Genomic DNA, 19,129 nt, shown 5'->3' on the forward strand with positions numbered 1-19,129 from the left:
ATGGAGGTGGAGTGGGGTGCGCAGACGTGCAGCTGGTTTGGACTAAGGAGTCTGAGTGCTCCCCGCTTTGGTTTCTAGCCTTGAGCTTCTGGCCAAGGACCGGAGGGCAGTGGCTTCCTGCCTCTGACTTCCCGGCTGAGAGCTGCTGGAGCGCCCCACGATGAGCCCCGCAGAACGTGCCGCTTCCTTTGCTCCTTCTGGGTATTTGTATAAAGCATTCTTTCCCACCAAGGATACAGAACATCAGAGTGATGTTGACTTCATGGGCCATATTTAACATACGGTTTTTCCTTGATGTGTCCTCTGTTCTTGCAGAAACTCCTGCCTCCGGTAAACTCTGTGGTGAGGCGCCTTCAACCACCCTGTCAGATGGATTTCGAAGGCTCAGTGGGGGCCCGGAAGAGCTGGGGCTTCAAAGCTCCGCCTTGCCTCGGGGACCCTGGTCCAAGGGTACCCCTCAGCCCTCCTCTTTTACTTACATTTGAATTCACACTTGCTGGACCTTGCCTTGCTCCCTGTAATTCCTTTTCATGGGCTGGACTTCCCTGTAAGTACTCCAATTTTCAATGGAGAAACTGGTCTCAGAGAAGTTAGGTGATTAGTCAGTGTTAGGTAGTGGCTGAGTCAGTTTGGGAATCCAAGATTCCTGACCGGGCCTCGTGCTCTGGCCACCAGGCCAAAGTGACCTAGCATGTGACCTTTTCCCAGGGTGTCTCATGGCGATCTTATACTGCACTTGGCCTAAGCCTGGAGATGCTCAGAGATTATAGACAAAGTCATCTGAAATTCACTCCTGAGGCTTCTTGACAAACTCCTCTTCAAATAGTTTGCAGTCTATAGTTGCCAGTGTTTTTTTTTTTTTTTTTTTTTTTTTTTTGCGGTATGCGGGCCTCTCACTGTTGTGGCCTCTCCCTTTGCGGAGCACAGGCTCCGGACGCGCAGGCTCAGCAGCCATGGCTCACGGGCCCAGCCGCTCCGCGGCACATGGGATCCTCCCGGACTGGGGCACAAACCCGCGTCCCCTGCATCGGCAGGCGGACTCTCAACCACCGCGCCACCAGGGAAGCCCTGTTTTTTGGGTTTTTATTTTTACACTCTTTTAGCATCATCTCTTAAAAACAATGTTTTGTTTTTGCTCACTTGAATTTCTTTTAAAATTTCTCTCGTATATTACCCATTCATTTAGTCAACAAACATTTATTGAGTTCTTACTGTATGCCAGGCATTGTGCTAGGTGCCGGGGATGGATTCAAAGATAATTTGGAGGCGTATGGGAGTGGATAATTACAGCACAGTGAGATAAGTGCTATAATAGAGGGATATATAAGGAGCTAGAAATAGCACTATGAATAACATCTCTGAACAAATTGCCTTCTTTTTTTCCTTTTGGATTATTCCCTTATGTATATTGCCCAAAGTGGGATTACTGGGTCATTTAAAAGATGAAAACAATTTGGCACAAAAAGATGTAATGACTTTGCCTGGGGAATATAGCTCAATTTTCAACAGGGGGAAGATTGTTGGCAATTGCAGATTTAGATGCTTCACCAGGAGGATTGGGCAGTTTTTATACTATTTCTATCAATGTGGTGGCTTTCGGGGGAGCACGTATTCTAAACATGTCACCCCACATGTAGAAACACGTATCCTTATATTTAATCTCACAGATTCCTTGTTAATGCTCACAAGAACCTAGCTATGTAAGTATGATCGTTTCCATTTTACAACTGAGGAAACGGTGCCTTCGTTAAAAGGAAGTGACTTGCTCAGCATTCCATAGTTAATCAGTGGAGAATCCAAGAATCAAGTGTAAGGCCTTTTGATTCTATAACTCCCGTCCTGTACTCCATGCTCTTTTTACCAACTGGGGGGTACTTATGCTCCAGCGAGGGCCTGGAACTCATTTAGTTATCTGTAGAAACTCTTCTCGAGAAGGTCAGGATCCGTGAGATAGGTATAGAAGCCCTAACCTCCAGAGGGTCCAGGGTCCCGCTGTACATTGACCTGAAAGGACCTGAAGGCCCTTTATTCCTGACTCTGGCCCAGGTCCTGAAAGGTTAGTGCATGGTCTTAGCACTGAAGCACAGAATCCCAAGGAAAGCTGAGACCATGCCACGGTCCTGCTTTGAAACATTTATTATTTCCCTAGTATATTCAGCGGCATTTCCCTGACTTTTAATTCACTTATTTTGTTATTCGTAACATTTTCCTAGTATTTTTGGCATTTAAGTAAAAACTGCCCCTGCTACCCAGGGCTCATCATAACCAGACAGCAGTAGCTTGTGAACACCCTTGATGTTCCCACTCACTCATTTTTTCACCTTCATGCTGTAACTCATGCTGTTCTTCTAGCCTGAGATGAACTCTCCCATCTTCATCCCTAGAACTCCTGCTTCTCCTGTAAACTTCTGCACAGATGCCACCTTCTGAATGAAGTAACCTCTGATCACCATCCGTTCCTTACCGTCCATACTCCCTTAGAAGCGATCTCTCTGTTCTGCTAACTCACAACACAGTGGGCCAGGAGGCAATAAAGTATAACCGTATGGTGCTTACAGGCATGGGATCTGGATTTGAGTTTTGGCTCTGATGCTTCCTAGCTGTGTGATCTGTGAGGTCAGTTAACCTGATGAGTTGCCTCATCTGTCAAGCGGGTACAAATAATCACACCAAGCCACAGCGTGTTAGGAAGATTTGTACTGTCATCTGTGCTGCTTCTGTGGCACCTGCCATCACCTACTTTATATTTTATCTCTGTTTCTAGACTGGGAGCTCTTTAAGGGCAGGAAGGGTCCCATTTTAGCCTGTGTTCTTCTGGTTCATCAGATTGCGTAGTGCTGACATTTCCCTAAAGGCGGAATGGAAATCCTGTTTGGAACACGAGACTTGGTTTCTTTTCTGGGTCTTCCATGGGTGAGTGTTCCGGACTAGAGCAAAGTGTCAGTGGAGGGGTGGGTTTGGGGCAACTCTGAGGGCCACCCTCTCCTCTGACTTCTCTGGGTGGGGCCCCAGCGAAGGGTCCCTCCAGAGGAAGCTTTCGTTTAGACACTCCCACCCTTGCTGTGTTTGGAAGCTGATTACGGAAGGGGATTCAGTTCCATGTAACTTTCTCTTGTGTCATTTTCCAAAATGTGGTAGCCATGAGTCTCAAGAGCCCGTGCTTTAGCCTGGCACACGAGGTCCTCCATGTTCTGGCCACAGCATTCCTTTCCAGCCTCATGTCCCACCACCTCCCTCCATGTATTTTTGCCACTGGCCTCACCAGATTAGTCACTTTCCCCAAGAAGAACACCCTGAACTCGTCTCCTTAAGGCCTTAGCACACCGTGTTCTCTGGGCCTATTTCCCTCCTCCTCATACTTGGAAATCCTCTCAGGTCTTCAGGCCCAGTTTAGAAGGCGTCATCCGCAGAGCTCTTCCTGACCCTCAAAAGGACACTGCACGTACTGGTACTTTGCACACTTTTCCTTCTGTCTTGTCACGGGCGAGTGTGTCCCTCTTGAACCTGTGAGCTCTTTGAGAGCTCAAGGCATGTCTGACTCAGCGCCTGTATCTGCGAGGCCCGTACACTCTGCCTTCTTAAGGACAGGAGGTACCAGCAAATGCCTGTTTTGTGCACCTCTGAATGCAGGGCATCGACATCGTGGCAGCTAACAGTTGCGCCGGGGGGTGTTCAGAAGCTCATTCTAGGATTACCCGTGATTCATTTGATCATGAGCCCAGACACTTGAATAATGTTTTTGAGTTGCCCTGATATTAGCTCATTGCTAACCTTTCTCAGGCCTGCTTCTCACATACCTGGCAGATGTCTGCTTAGTGCCAGGGCTCTGAGCTCTTTATTTCACTTAAGACATAGCGGCAAGATCATGTGGCAGCTTCTAGTTTTAGTTTTTTGAGGAACCTCCATACAGTTCTCCATAGTGGCTGCACCAATTTATGTTCTCACCAACAATGTAGGATTGTTCCCTTTTCTCCATATGATCCAGCAATCCCAATCCTGGGTGTATATCCGGACAAAACTATAATTCGAAAAGATACGTGTACCCCTATGTTTATAGCGGCCTTATTCACAATAGCCAAGATATGGAAACAACCTAAAAGTCCATTGACAGATGAATGGATAGAGAAGATGTGCTATATATACACAATGGAATACTACTCAGCTATAAAAAAGAATGAAATAATGCCATTTGCAGCAACAGGGATGGACCTAGAGATTACTATACTAAGTGAAGTAAGTCAGAAAGAAAAAAAACAAATATATGATATCATTTACATGTGAAATCTAAAATATGACACAAAAGAACCTATCTATGAAACAGAAACAGCCTCACAGACATAGAGAACAGACTTGTGGTTGCCAAGGGGAAGGGGAGGTGGGGGAGGGATGGATTGCAAATTTGGAAGTAGCAGATGCAATCAATTATATATAGAATGGATAAACAACAAGGTCCTACTGTATAGCACAGGAAACTATATTTAATATCCTGTGATAAACCATATTGGAAAAGAATGTGAAAAAGAATATACATATATACATACACATATATATCTGAATCACTTTGCTGTACAGCAGAAATTAACACAACATTGTAAATCAACTCTACTTCAATAAAGTAAATTAAAAAAAAAGAACATAACAGCAGGGTGACATTCAAGAAGGATCTATCTGCTTTTAATGTGAACATTTTTTAGTTTGCAAGTTCAGACTTCGTTTTAAAATGTGAACACAGCAGAAGATTTTTTTCCAGGTATATTTCTGCCTCTAGCAGAACAGCTGTCCATAGTATAGTTTTAACTGCAAAATAATAAAACACAGGTCGTGGAGCTTGATTTTGAAGACTTGGGGTCAAGTCTTGGCTTTACCATTTACTAGCCCCCAAATCTTAGACAGTTGTTTGACCTCCCTGACCCTTAGTTTCCTCAGTGGACAATTGGGAAATCTTTTTCATAGGGCTGATGGACAGTTGAAATGAGGTCTTGGGCATTAAATTGGGGTTTTTACTACTGTCTGGCTCATCAATTGGATTCGAAGGACATTTTTAGATAGCGGTTCCAAAGAGTTTGCCTTTGGTGGAAAATGCATGGATGTATAAGTTTTCAGGCATGTATTTTATTTTGTTTTATTTTTTGGATGACGAAATAAATGAATTTACAGTCAGGGGACACACAGTATCTAGCAGGCCTAGTGAACATACATGGCTTATAAGACTCAGTTATAGTTCTAATAAATTAGAACCACAGAACCATAGGCTTTGAGAAATTGTAGACAGAAGCTTTGGAAGATGAGGGGGTGAGAATTGATTAATGCACGCTGCCTGCAGGCTCTGTGCTTTGCATGCTGGGTACGGCATCCCAAGAAATGATTTCATACACCCTGATGGGTAGGTGATATTAGCCCCACTTTGAAGACAGGAAAGCTTGAGCTCAGGGAGGTTAAATAATTTACACAGGTCCCATAGCAAAGCCTTGAACTTCGCCCTGTACTTGTGATGGCCTCTAGAAATCCTTTCCATTTACAGAAGTGACAAGACCTGCCTTTATCCCTTCATTCCAGGGCAGCCACAAGTTCTGGGCCAGATAAAGCAATGGAAATGGGCAGTCTTAATGTCCCATAACTTGTTTAATGAGTCTAGAAGAGTGTCTTGACGTTTCCTGCCAGGAATCTGCTCATTTGGAGCTCCTTTGACTGCACTCATTCATCAGCCTTTACTTCTCTTTCTCCCTTTTGGGGAGATAATTGCCATTGGCCAGCTGCACTTTTGAGGTCAGGGGTGTATTTGAAGATGACTTCATATTTTCTTTAAGAAAAAAAATTACAGGTGGAAATTAAATCTGTTGAGCATTTCCCATCATCTCCTCCAACATGTGGTAGTGGGAAGAGGCAGCACGGGGCTGGGAGGTAGGGAGTTCTCACCTGGCGCCTATCACTGACCAGTGAGAGGACTTGGGCCAAGCCTTCCTTTCCCTTTCAGGGTTTCAACGTCTTCATCTGTAAACGGTGAGGGCACCATCAGGTGACTCCTAAGATTTTAAAACTGCATGTCTTGTGGTGTCAGAACCATCAGTTACTGCTGAGCTGCGTAATCCTGCAGCTGTTTCTCTGCTACTTTCCAATCTTCAGGTTTAATCTATTCAACAATGTATAATTTTTTAAAGGGAAGCTTTTATAGACACTTCTGAAAATAAAATGGGGGGGGGAAATAAATGGATGTTAAAAAATAGAAAACAACCAATTAAATGGTGTATAGTATGTAATTCTCCTTGGAAACTTACAGAGAAATCGAGGCGCACTTTAACAACTGGTAATTTAAATTGCATTTGAACTCTGCTAATGGTTTGTTTGCATGAGAACTTCAATCATTTCACAGTGGTTTTTTAGCAGAACTGCTTGTTCTCTTTATGGAAAAGAAGAAAAAAAATTGTTAGAAGAAAAGTTGACAGTGGAAAAGGGTAACCCTGTTCATTTGTGCATGGAGAGAAGCTAGCCAGTGCCTGAGACATTGCCCCAGGCCCAAGGTGGAGAGCTTTACCTTTCAGCGAGGTTTGAAAATCTGGGAAGTCAGCTGCCCTTTGCTGCTGTTGTAGAAACGGTATGATTGATATCTCCCTCTGCAAGGAGAAGCTTAGGTTTCCTGGGGCTTGGAGGTGGGGTCTTTTTGTTTTTATTTATTTATTGTTTTTGAGATTTTACTGTTCACAGAGCCAGTGTTGGACTCCTCACATTCCATCCCCTCAGCAAGTTTGAAATTATGCCTTTCTCTCATTTTAGTGAGATGGCTTTGAAATTTCGAATGCCCGTCAAGAGCGCTAGCTCTCAGGAAACACATTGCTTTGCTGGACTCACCTTGATTATACTCCATTTTCCCAACTTAGTCTCTTTCTGCTGTTGGGCTATATGCAAAAACTTTTTTTTTTTTTTAACATCTTTATTGGAGTATAATTGCTTTACAATGGTGTGTTAGTTTCTGCTGTATAACAAAGTGAATCAGCTATACATATACATATATCTCCATATCTCCTCCCTCTTGCATCTCCCTCCCTCCCACCCTCCCTATCCCACCCCTCTAGGTGGTCAAAAAGCACGGAGCTGATCTCCCTGTGCCATGCGGCGTCTTCCCACTAGCTAGCTATTTTACATTTGGTAGTATATATAAGTCCATGCCACTCTCTCACTTAATCCCAGCTTCCCCTTCCCTCCCCCCGTGTCCTCAAGTACATTCTCTCTGTCTGCGTCTTTATTCCTGTCCTGCCCCTAGGTTCTTCAGAACCTTTTGTTTTTTTTTAAGATTCCATATATATGTGTTAGCATATGGTATTTATTTTTCTCTTTCTGACTTACTTCACTCTGTATGACAGACTCTAGGTCCATCCACCTCACTACAAATAACTCAATTTCGTTTCTTTTTATGGCTGAGTAATATTCCATTGTATATATGTGCCACATCTTCTTTATCCATTCATCTGTCGATGGACACTTAGGTTGCTTCCATGTCCTGGCTATTGTAAATAGAACTGCAGTGAACATTGTGGTACATGACTCTTTTTGAATTATGGTTTTCTCAGGATATATGCCCAGTAGTGGGATTGCTGGGTCACATGGTAGTTCTATTTTTAGTTTTTTGAGGAACCTCCATACTGGTCTCCATAGTGGCTGTATCAATTTACCTTCCTACCAACAGTGCAAGAGGGTTCCCTTTTCTCCACACCCTCTCCAGCATTTATTGTTTATAGATGTTTTGATGATGGCCATTCTGACAGGTGTGAGGTGATACCTCATTGTAGTTTTGATTTGCATTTCTCTAATGATTAGTGATGGTGAGCATCCTTTCATGTGTTTATGCAAGAGCTTTGAAGCCGGTGTTCTGAGGTCTGGGTGTGTAAGTCCTGGTTTTCCTCTGAAGCTGATTGCGTGGCTGATGGCAGGTCTCTTGCCAGCGAGTGTCGGTGACCTCTTCTGTTACAGTGGCCGTACCTCGGTCCAGTGGAGCGAGCCCCGGACTTGAGCCCTGGGGGGCCTGCCACTCACTAATGGTGTGCTCCTGCGTGGCCACCTCCCTCCTCTGGCCCCCAGGTTCTTCTCCTGTCAGTTGGAAGAGTTGAAGTGGGTTATTTTTAAGGTCTCTCTCAACTTTGAGCTTGTACAGGTATTTGAAGATTGAATGGGATCATATTCACAAAACAATTGTATGATTGGTTCAATACTGTTTAAAATGACAGCAATGAAAATGGGAGTAGTCATTTTTCTGGTATGTGGATTTCCCCTGGGTCTACAGAAGACACATTTTGTAACAACCAGCTACCCTGGAATACTTGTCTGTTGGAATATATATTGCAGAATCCGTAGCAAAACACTGATTGTTCTTAATGAAATAAATAAAGTCCTCCAGTAATGAGGACTTCCCAGGAAGCATCAAGGTTGTCCAGCCCTCTGCTGCTCACTGGCTCTCATGTTTTGGGCAAGGAAACTGAGGTTCACAGCGGCCACTAGATCCCATAGTTAGAAATCTATCTCCAAACTCATACTCCTTATCTCTGTTTATTTATTGTAGTTCAGATTTTGCTGTTAATTTTTCTTGCCTAAAATGTGAGTATCTAATTGATCTATCTGTTTCACTTCTGATATTATGATGAAGTCATATTCCCCCCGAAAGCTGAGGTATGAACACTGGGGTACCAGCCTTCTCTTTCCTCATCATTCTAAGGCACATTAGTGAAATAGAAGTGCGAGGAGCTGACTGGCCGCTCAGGAGATACCGAGGTCAGCCACTAGATTTGCAGGTTTCAAGCCTGGTCTTCATTCCCAGTATGGTTTACCCAGTAAGTTCATAAACTTGGGAAGTTCTACAGCTGGTAAGATCCTAGAGATTCATAAGCAACCTTCTTCTCCCATTTGCACAGGTGGGAACATTGAGGAAACGGAACTGAAGACAGAATCCAGTCACCTGATTCCAGTTCAGTGCTTTCTCTGTTGTTCTGCAGGACACTCATCGGAGGGAAGATATCTGTCCGCAGCTGGTGAGTCCTATGCAAAGAAGAAACCTTTTTCCTTTTGTAATCAATATGCATATTTTAATGAGTTTTAAAAAGCAGTGGTTTCCATTTAAAGCATGGGCACTGGTAACTAGGATGGGCTAAGAACTAAGAAGAACAAAAATGTTCTTCCTGTCTTCTTGAGCCGAGTTCATTGGCAATGGACAGGATATAATAATGCTAATAGAATGTGTGGCAAAGCAAAGGCAGGACTCAGCTCTTGGAAGGTGGCAGGAAGAGAAATTGGAAGAAGATTTGGACGAATGAGGATTTTAGATTGCCAATAATTGCATTGCTTCCTTCTTTCTCCTTTGTCATGGAGGGAAGTGTTCTTGAAATTGAAGGACCAGAAAGAAAGTGTCAATGAACAGTGTTGTGGGCGTTTCTGAAGAAAAGAATTACTAGTATTGAGCGGCTCTTGCTCTCCCCAGTGCAAGATGCTTCTTCTGTGATCTTACTGTATTTTCACATCAACCCTTTGAGGTAGGGGAAGCTAAATTCGCTTAGTCAGGGGTGTGCACCTGTGTCTTAAAGGGCTTGCACGGGCTCCACAGGGATCTGAGTCTGAATCTTGGAATCCTGTTGCACACTGAGAAAGGAGAATGGTGAGCAGGTAAGGGAAACTTTCCCTTGTGTTTTGGAATTCCTCTGTGTTTCTAGCAGGTAGAACATCGTATTCTAGAAAAGAATCGATGGTGTGGGATACCCTGGGCTGTAGGGGGATCTGAGGAAAATAGCTGGGGGATTCTGGGAAAGGCTTCTGTTTAGAATTCTAGATTTTTGGTCTCCATCTCCAGGGCCAGTCCCTATATGCCCCACCTCTGGCTTTTTACCAGATAAATAATATGTGTTGCCATGTTTATGGTGTAGTTTTTCAAAAGGGAGCAGATGCTGTTGTGATCCATAAAACCTAATTTCATTTAAAAGTATGGCTGAGTTTCCAGTTACATTTTGTCACCCTTTGCTTTCTTAATCAATGTATATTTAAAGAACACCCAGTGTTCTTTGCATCTATGGATCTGCATAAGATGAAAGGCTGGAAACCACTGCTTGGACTCTGTTAACATTTCAAACATGGTCTGAGATGTTTTGCCCTAAGCATATACTTTGAGCATCAGATGTAAACCTTTGTTCTCCGCTCTACTGCCTGAGTTTTTTCAGTGCTTAAAATTAAATTGTGATGAATATGAAGCCTCGTACTTGGATTCAAACAAAAAATCGAGTGTGTCGTGACAATGGGAGAGAGCACCTTACCAGGAGCACGTTGGAAGAAACTCAGAAGCGTCTGTTGTCCATAAGCTAATTATGAGCCAGCAGTGGTCTTCCAAAACACTGATGCAGCCTCAGATTGCAGTATAGAGAGAACGACGTGGGTGGGTGACCCTGCCAGAAGCTGGCAAGTCCCGAGGTCAGGTGGGCCTTAGGCTCAGTTTGAGCAGGACCTGGGCTCCGTTTCTCTGCAGTGCTCCTTGCTCTGCCCTCTTGTGTGTGTGTTGGCTTCATCCTCAGGATGTTTCCCCTCTTGGTCACGAGCTGGCTGCCTGCTGTCACCTGGAAGCTTATGGCAGCTACACAGTGGAGAAGAGGTGGTTCCTCCGAAGAGTATGTGAGTGCTGATACGGGGCAGAGAGAGGACTAAGGCTTTGTGGGCGACCATAAACCTTTTTTCTACCCTCCTGTTGGGGCTCTCCTGGGGTGTTGAACTTTAGTCCTTGCCTCCTCCTCTGAAAGGGACGTTAGCCAACTGGCCTCTCCACACTAGGATGCTGAGAGGACCGGAAATGATGTCCCACTGTTACAGGAATGAGACCGGTAAAGGCAGGATGCAGGGCACACGTGACAATGGCCTTTAAGAATATAAAATGCAGTCAGAAGAGGGGCAGCATCTCCTGCTCATATGTGTAGCTCCACAGGCTAGTAGGATCTCTGGCACGTAATAGGTGCACAGTGCATTTTCCTGGATAGACAGACTAAATCCAAAGGTAGAGACTGGCCCTTTTCCTGAGGGTGTTCTATCAGGTGCTGGCCAATTCTCTGTTGGAAAGCTTTAGGAATTCTAGCACAGATGAGGCTGAACTTCATGGTTTTATGAGAATGAAACAAATAACTGGACAGAAATAGGCTTCTGGGACCAGTACACCTTAAGAAGTTTGCGAGTGCATAAAAAGGCAGTGAGTATGGTGGCATGGGGTATCAGAAGACCTGCCAAATATTAGATGTGCAACCCTAGAAAACAACATCCCTCCACCTTCATCCCCCTGATCAGAGAATTAGGAATAATAATCGTTGTCCTGCCCACCTCTCGTGTTTGTTTAGAGCAAGTGGGTTGATAGATGCCAACTTGTTTTGCAAACTGTAAAGTGTGGTCCATACATGATAGGTCATTACACTTGTTTCCTTCTTTAGTTTCAACATAAAGAATATAAAGAAAAATAAGACATTGACAATAAAGAAAAATATTGATCTTGAATATAAACAAACATAAGACAATGGAATGTGCAATCCTCTGCACTGTTCCTGGTGCATAGTATATGCTCAGTGTGTGTCCTTCCTTCCAACTCTGTACCCACATCATCCCCAGGACTGGATGGGCAGTAATTTGTCCTCAGTCTTGGAAAGGAGCTAGACCTGGAACCTAGCTTAATGATCATGGTTGAAGTTGAGATGAAGTTGTGTATCATGATTACTTTCCATATTTGTTTTTGCTCTAGGCAGCAGGAGGTGGAGGGAGGTAGATTCAGAGACTGAGGAAGTCTCAGTGCTTTGAGAAATTCCCTAGAAGCTATAGTCTAGCCATTTGAGACTTGCATTGTTTGAGTAGATAATCATACCTGCTCTAGGCGTGACTGGCCTAGTGGGAGTCAGGAAGGAAATTATTTCCCTCTGTTGATACTAGCGTACAATTGTTGATGGTAGCCAAGGGCTTTCAGTTTTAATATTTCCTCTTCGGTCCTCAGAAGAATCAGGTATTAATCTCTGCCGGAAGCAAAGCATTGGTCACTTCCGTCAGAGGTGAAGGTCTTGGCTCCCTGCAGCCTGTCAGTCAGGTGATTTCTGGGCATGTGTGACCATCTGTATAGCCAGCTTTAATGCTTTTATGTTACTGCTTCAAAAGTTACGAAAGGATTTGTTGGGTCTGAGCAGGGACTCATCCAGACTCCTGAGGCCCTGTGGCTGTTCTGTAACCAAGGGATGAGTTGTCGGAGATGTTTTGCTGTCCATGTAAGTAGAAGGTGGAGCTGGCTCTTTTGTTTCCTTCCTCCTAATTCCACATGCTTCTATTTCCTGACCTCAGCACAGTGGACACACTTGTACTCTACCTTGGGCAGAGCCCTAGGTTGTCAGGAGTTCTCAGGTTCTCCCCCATTGGGCTACTATGTGGTGGAGGGGGGCTGATGGCGAATGGATGGAGAGCCCCCTGAGTCCTGTATAGATTGCTGCCAACTATTTACTCCTGGTTCACAGGGCGTGTGCTTGCTCTCTGCCCAGGTCTTTTTTTTTTTCTTTAACATCTTTATTGGAGTATAATTGCTTTACAATGGTGTGTTAGTTTCTGCTGTATAACAAAGTGAATCAGCTATACATATACATATATCCCCATATCTCTTCCCTCTTGCATCTCCCTCCCACCCTCCCTATGCCAGCCTCTAGGTGGTCACAAAGCAGGGAGCTAATCTCCCTGTGCTGTGTGGCTACCTCCCACTAGCTGTCTGTTTCACATTTGGTAGTGTATATATGTCCATGCCACTCTCTCACTTCGTCCCAGCTGACCCTTCCCCCTCCCCGTGGCCTCAAGTCCATTCTCTCCCTCTGCGTCTTTATTCCTGTCCTGCCTGTAGGTTCTTCAGAACTATTTTTGTTTTTTTTTCTTTAGATTCCGTATATATTGTTAGCATACGGTATTTGTTTTTCTCTTTCTGACTTACTTCACTCTGTATGACAGACTCCAGGACCATCCATATTACTACAAATAACTAAATTTCATTTCAGTTTAACTGAGTAATATTCCATTGTATATATGCGCCACATCTTCTTTATCCATTCATCTGTCGATGGACACTTAGGTTGCTTCCATCTCCGGGCTATTGTAAATAGAACTGCAGTGAACATTGTGGTACATGACTCTTTTTGAATTATGGTTTTCTCAGAGTATATGCCCAGTGGTGGGATTGCTGGGTCATATGGTAGTTCTATTTTTACTTTTTTAAGGAACCTCCATGCTGTTCTCCATAGTGGCTGTATCAATTTACATTCCCACCAACAGTGCAAGAGGGTTCCTTTTTCTCCATGCCCTCTCTAGCATTTATAGTTTGTAGATTTTTTGATGATGGCCATTCTGACTGGTGTGAGGTGATACCTCATTGTAGTTTTGATTTGCATTTCTCTAATGATCAGTGATGCTGAGCATCCTTTCGTGTGTTTGTTGGCAGTCTGTATATCTTCTTTGGAGAAATGTCTATTTAGGTCTTCTGCCCATTTTTGGATTGGGTTGTTTGTTTCTTTGATATTGAGCTGCATGAGCTGCTTGTAAAATTTGGAGATTAATCCTTTGTCAGTTGCTTCATTTGCAAATATTTTATCCCATTCTGAGGGTTGTCTTTTCATCTTGTTTGTAGTTTCCTTTGCTGTGCAAAAGGTTTTAAGTTTCATTAGGTCCCATTTGTTTATTTTTATTTCCATTTCTCTAGGAGGTGGGTCAAAAAGGATCTTGCTGTGATTTATGTCATAGAGTGTTCTGCCTATGTTTTCCTCTAAGAGTTTTATAGTGTCTGGTCTTACATTTAGATCTTTAATCCATTTTGAGTTTATTTTTGTGTATGGCGTTAGGGAGTGTTCTAATTTCATTCTTTTCCATGTAGCTGTCCAGTTTTCCCAGCACCGCTTATTGAAGAGGGTGTCTTTTCTCCATTGTATATTCTTGCCTCCTTTATCAAAAATAAGGTGACCATAGGTGCATGGGTTTATCTCTGGGCTTTCCATACTGTTCCTTTGATCTATATTTCTGTTTTTGTGCCAGTACCATACTGTCTCGATTACTGTAGCTTTGTAGTATAGTCTGAAGTCCGGGAGCCTGATTCCTCCAGCTCCATTTTTCTTTCACAAGATTGCTTTGGCTATTCAGGGTCTTTTGTGTTTCCACACAAACTGAAATTTTTTGTTCTAGTTCTGTGAAAAATGCCACTGGTAGTTTGATAGGGATTGCATTGAATCTGTAGACTGCTTTGGGTAGTACCATCATTTTCACAATGTTGAGTCTTCCAATCCAAGAACATGGTATATCTCTCCATCTGTTTGTATCATCTTTAATTTCTTCCATCAGTGTCTTATAGTTTTCTGCATATAGGTCTTTTGTCTCCTTAGGTAGGTTTATTCCTAGGTATTTTATTCTTTTTGTTGCAGTGGTAAATGGGAGTGTTTCCTTAATTTCTCTTTCAGATTTTTCATCATTAGTATGAAGGAATGCCAGAGATTTCTGTGCATTAATTTTGTATCCTGCTACTTTACCAGATTCATTGATTAGCTCTAGTAGTTTTCTGGTAGCATCTTTAGGATTCTCTATGTATAGTATCATGTCATCTGCAAACAGTGGCAGCTTTACTTCTTGTTTTCTGATTTGGATTCCTTTTATTTCTTTTTCTTTTCTGATTGCTGTGGCTAAAACTTGCAAAACTATGTTGAATAATAGTGGTGAGAGTGGACAGCCTTGTCCTGTTGCTGATCTTGGAGGAAATGGTTTCAGTTTTTCACTATTAGAATGATGTTGTCTGTAGGTTTGTCATATATGACCTTTGTTATGTTGAGGTAAGTTCCCTCTATGCCTATTTTCTGGAGGGTTTTTATCATAAATGGGTGTTGAATTTTGTCAACAGCTTTTTCTGCATCTGTTGAGATGATCATATGGTTTTTATCCTTCAATTTGTTAATATGGTGTATCACATTGATTGATTTGCGTATATTGAAGAATCCTCACATTCCTGGGATAACCCCCACTTGATCATGGTGTATGATCCTTTTAATGTGCTGTTGGATTCTGTTTGCTAGTAGTTTGTTGAGGATTTTTTCATCTATGTTCATCAGTGATATTGGCCTGTAGTTTTCTTTCTTTGTGACATCTTTGTCTGGTTTTGGTATCAGGATGATGGTGGCCTCATAAAAAGTGTTCGGGAGTGTTCCTCCCTCTGCTATATTTGGCAAAAGTTTGAGAAGGTTAGGTGTTAGCTCTTCTCTAAATGTTTGATAGAATTTGCCTGTGAAGCCATCTGGTCCTGGGCTTTTGTTTGTTGGAAGATTTTTAATCACAGTCTCAATTTCAGTGTTTGTGATTGGTCTGTTCATATTTTCTATTTCTTCCTTGTTCAGTGTTGGAAGCTTGTGCTTTTCTAAGAGTTTGTCCATTTTTTCCAGGTTGTCCATTTTATTGGCATATAGTTGTTTGTAGTAGTCTCTTATAATCCTTTGCATTTCTGCAGTGTCAGTTGTTACTTCTCCTTTTTCATTTCTAATGCTGTTGATTTGAGTGTTCTTTTTTTCTTGATGAGTCTGGCTAATGGTTTATCAATTTTGTTTATCTTCTCAAAGAAGCAGCTTTTAGTTTTATTGATCTTTTTCTTTTTTTTGGTTTTATTGATCTTTGCTATCATTTCCTTCATTTCTTTTTCATTTATTTCTGATCTGATCTTTATGATTTCTTTCCTTCTGCTAACTTTGGGGGTTTTTTGTTCTTCTTTCTCTAATTGCTTTAGGTGTAAGGTTACATTATTTTTTTGAGATGTTTGTTGCTTCTTGAGGTAGGATTGTATTGCTATAAACTTCCTTCTTAGAACTGCTTTTGCTGCATCCCATAGGTTTTGGGTCGTCGTGTTTTCATTGTAATTTGTTTCTAGGTACTTTCTGATTTCCTCTTTGATTTCTTCAGTGATCTCTTGGTTATTTAGTAGTGTATTGTTTAGCCTCCACGTGTTTGTATTTTTTACAGATTTTTTCCTGTAATTGATAGCTCATAGTGTTGTGTTCGGAAAAGATACTTGATACGATTTCAGTTTTCTTAAATTTACCGAGGCTTGATTAGTGATACAAGATAGGGTCTATCCTGGAGGATGTTCCATGAGCATTTGAGAAGAAAGTGTATTCTGTTGTTTTTGGATGGAGTGTCCTATAAATATCAATTAAGTCCATCTTGTTTAATGCATCATTTAAAGCTTGTGTTTCCTTATTTATTTTCATTTTGGATGATCTGTCCATTGGTGAAAGTGGGGTGTTAAAGTCCCCTACTATGATTGTGTTACTGTTGATTTCCCCTTTTATGGCTGTTAGCATTTGCCTTATGTATTGAGGTACTTCTATGTTGGGTGCATAAATGTTTACAATTGTTATATCTTCATCTTGGATTGACCCCTTGATCATTATGTAGTGTCCTTCTTTGTCTCTTGTAGTAGTCTTTATTTTAAAGTCTATTTTGTCTGATGTGAGAATTGCTACTCCAGCTTTCTTTTGATTTCTCTTTGCATGGAATATCTTTTTCTGTGACCTCACTTTCAGTCTGTATGTGTCCCTAGGACTGAAATGGGTGTCTTGCAGACAGCATATATACTGGTCTTGTTTTTGTATCCATTCAGCCCCAGTCTATGTCTTTTGGTTGGAGCATTTAATCCATTTACATTTAAGGTAGTTATCGCTACGTATGTTCCTGTTACCATTTTCTTAATTGTTTTGGGTTTGTTATTGTAGGTCTTTCCCTTCTCTTGTGTTTCCTGCCTAAAGAAGTTCCTTTAGCATTTGTTGTAAAGCTGGTTTGGTGGTGCTGAATTCTGTTAGCTTTTGCTTGTCTGTAAAGGTTTTAATTTCTCCATTGAATCTGAACGAGATCCTTGCTGGGTAGGGTAATCTTGATGGTAGGTTTTTCCCTTTCGTCACTTTAAATATGTCCTGCCACTCCCTTCTGGCTTTCAGAGTTTCTGCTGAAAAATCAGTTGTTAACCTTATGGGGATTGCCTTATATGTTATTTGTTGTTTTTCCCTTGCTGCTTTTACTATTTTTTCTTTGTATTTAATTTTTTATAGTTTGATTAATATGTGTCTTGGCATGTTTCTCCTTGGATTTATCCTGTATGGGACTCTCTGCGCTTTCTGGACTTGATTGACTATTTCCTTTTCCATATTAGGGAGGTTTTCAACTATAATCTCTTCAAATATTTTCTCAGCCCCTTTCTTGTTTTGTTCTTCTTTTGGGACCTCTATAATTTGAATATTGGTGCGTTTAATGTTTTCCCAGATGTCTCTGAGACTGTCCTCAATTCTTTTCATTCTTTTTTCTTTATTCTGCCTTGCGGTAGTTATTTCCACTATTTTATCTGCCAGGTCACTTATCCATTCTTCTGCCTCAGTTATTCTGCTATTGATTCCTCCTAGAGAATTTTTAATTTCATTTATTGTGGTTTTCTTCATTGTCTGTTTGCTCTTTACTTCTTCTAGGTCCTTGTTAAACATTTCTTGTATTTTCTCCATTCTATTTCCAAGATTTTGGATCATCTTTCCTATCATTATTCTGAATTCGTTTTCAGGTAGACTGACTATTCCCTCTTCATTGGTTAGGTCTGGTGGGTTTTTATCTTGCTCCTTCATCTGCTGTGTGTTTTTCTGTCTTCTCATTTTGCTTATCTTACTGTGTTTGGGGTCTCCTTTTCACAGGCTGCAGGTTCGTAGTTCCCGTTGTTTTTGGTGTGTGTCACTAGTGGCTAAGATTGGTTCAGTGTGTGTGTAGGCTTCCTGGTGGAGGGGACTGGTGCCTGTGTTCTGGTGGATGATGCTGGATCTTGTCTTTCTGGTGGGCAGAACCGCGTTCGGTGGTGTGGTTTGGGATGTCTGTGACTTTATTATGATATTAGGCAGGCTCTCTGCTAACGGGTGGGGTTGTGTTCCTGTCTTGCTAGTTGTTTGGCATAGGGTATCCAGCACTGTAGCTTGCTGGTCATTGAATGGAGCTGGTTCTTAGCGTTGAGATGGAGACCTCTGGGAGCGCTTTCGCTGTTTGATATTACGTGGAGCCGGGAGGTCTCTGGTGGACCAATATCCTGAACTTGGCTCTACCATCTCAGAGACTCAGGGCTGACATCTGGCCAGAGCACCAAGACCCTGTCAACCACATGGCTCAGAAGAAAAGGGAGAAAAAAAGAAAGAAAAAAATAAAAGAAAATAAAAAAGTTATTAAAACAAAAAATATATTAAAAATAGAAAAATTAAAAAGTAATAAAAAAAGAAAGAAAGAAAGATCAACCAAACCAAAAAAACAAATCCACCAATGATGGCAAGCACTAAAAACTACACTAAAAAACAAGCAAACAAAAACGGACAGACAGAACCCTAGGACAAATGGTAAAAGCAATGCTATACAGACAAAATCACACAAAGAAGCACACACATACACCCTCACAAAAAGAGAAAAAGGAAAAAACAATATATTTATATATATAAAAAAAAGGGAAGAGAGCAACCAAATCAATAAACAAATCTACCAATGATAATAAACTCTAAATACTAAACTAAGATAAACATAAAACCAGTAACAAATTAGATGCAGAAAGCAAACCCCAAGTCAACAGTTGCTCCCAAAGTCTACTGCCTCCGTTTTGGGTTGCTTCGTTGTCTATTCAGGTATTGCACAGATGGAGGGAACGTCAGGTTGATTGTGGGGATTTCATCTGCTGCTTCTGAGGCTGCTGGGAGAGCTCTCCCTTTCCCTTCTTTGTTCGCACAGCTCCTGGGGTTCAGCTTTGGATTTGGACCCGCCTCTGCGTGTAGGTCACCTGAGGGCGTCTCTTCCCTCAGGCAGGATGGGGTTAAAGGAGCAGCTGATTCGGGGGCTCTGGCTCACTCACACCGGGGGCAGGGCGGGTTACGGAATGTGGGGCGAGCCTGGAGTGGCAGAGGCCAGCGTGACGTTGCACCAGCCTGAGACACGCCGTGTGTTCTCCCGGGAAAGTTGTCCCTGGATCACGGGACCCTGGCAGTGGCGGGCTGCAGAGGCTCCTGGGAGGGGAGGTGTGGATGGTGACCTGTGCTTACACACAGGCTTCCTGGTGGCTGCAGTAGCAGCCTTA

The 19,129-nt window shown here is 42.4% G+C and overlaps 1 protein-coding gene across 3 annotated transcripts in view; it reads left to right on the forward strand.

Annotated features, from left to right (window-relative positions):
• The window catches only part of LPP (LIM domain containing preferred translocation partner in lipoma), a 694,580-nt gene that overhangs the window by 59,570 nt on the left and 615,881 nt on the right, over positions 1–19,129 (forward strand). For all 3 annotated transcript variants that reach the window (XM_049710229.1, XM_049710230.1, XM_004278484.3), the window contains exon 2: positions 8,901–9,017. The gene's annotated coding sequence lies outside the window, so the exon portion shown is untranslated. The remainder of the gene's footprint in view (positions 1–8,900; positions 9,018–19,129) is intronic.

The sequence above is a fragment of the Orcinus orca genome, chromosome 5 (assembly GCF_937001465.1).
Source record: "Orcinus orca chromosome 5, mOrcOrc1.1, whole genome shotgun sequence".
NCBI lineage: Eukaryota > Metazoa > Chordata > Mammalia > Artiodactyla > Delphinidae > Orcinus > Orcinus orca.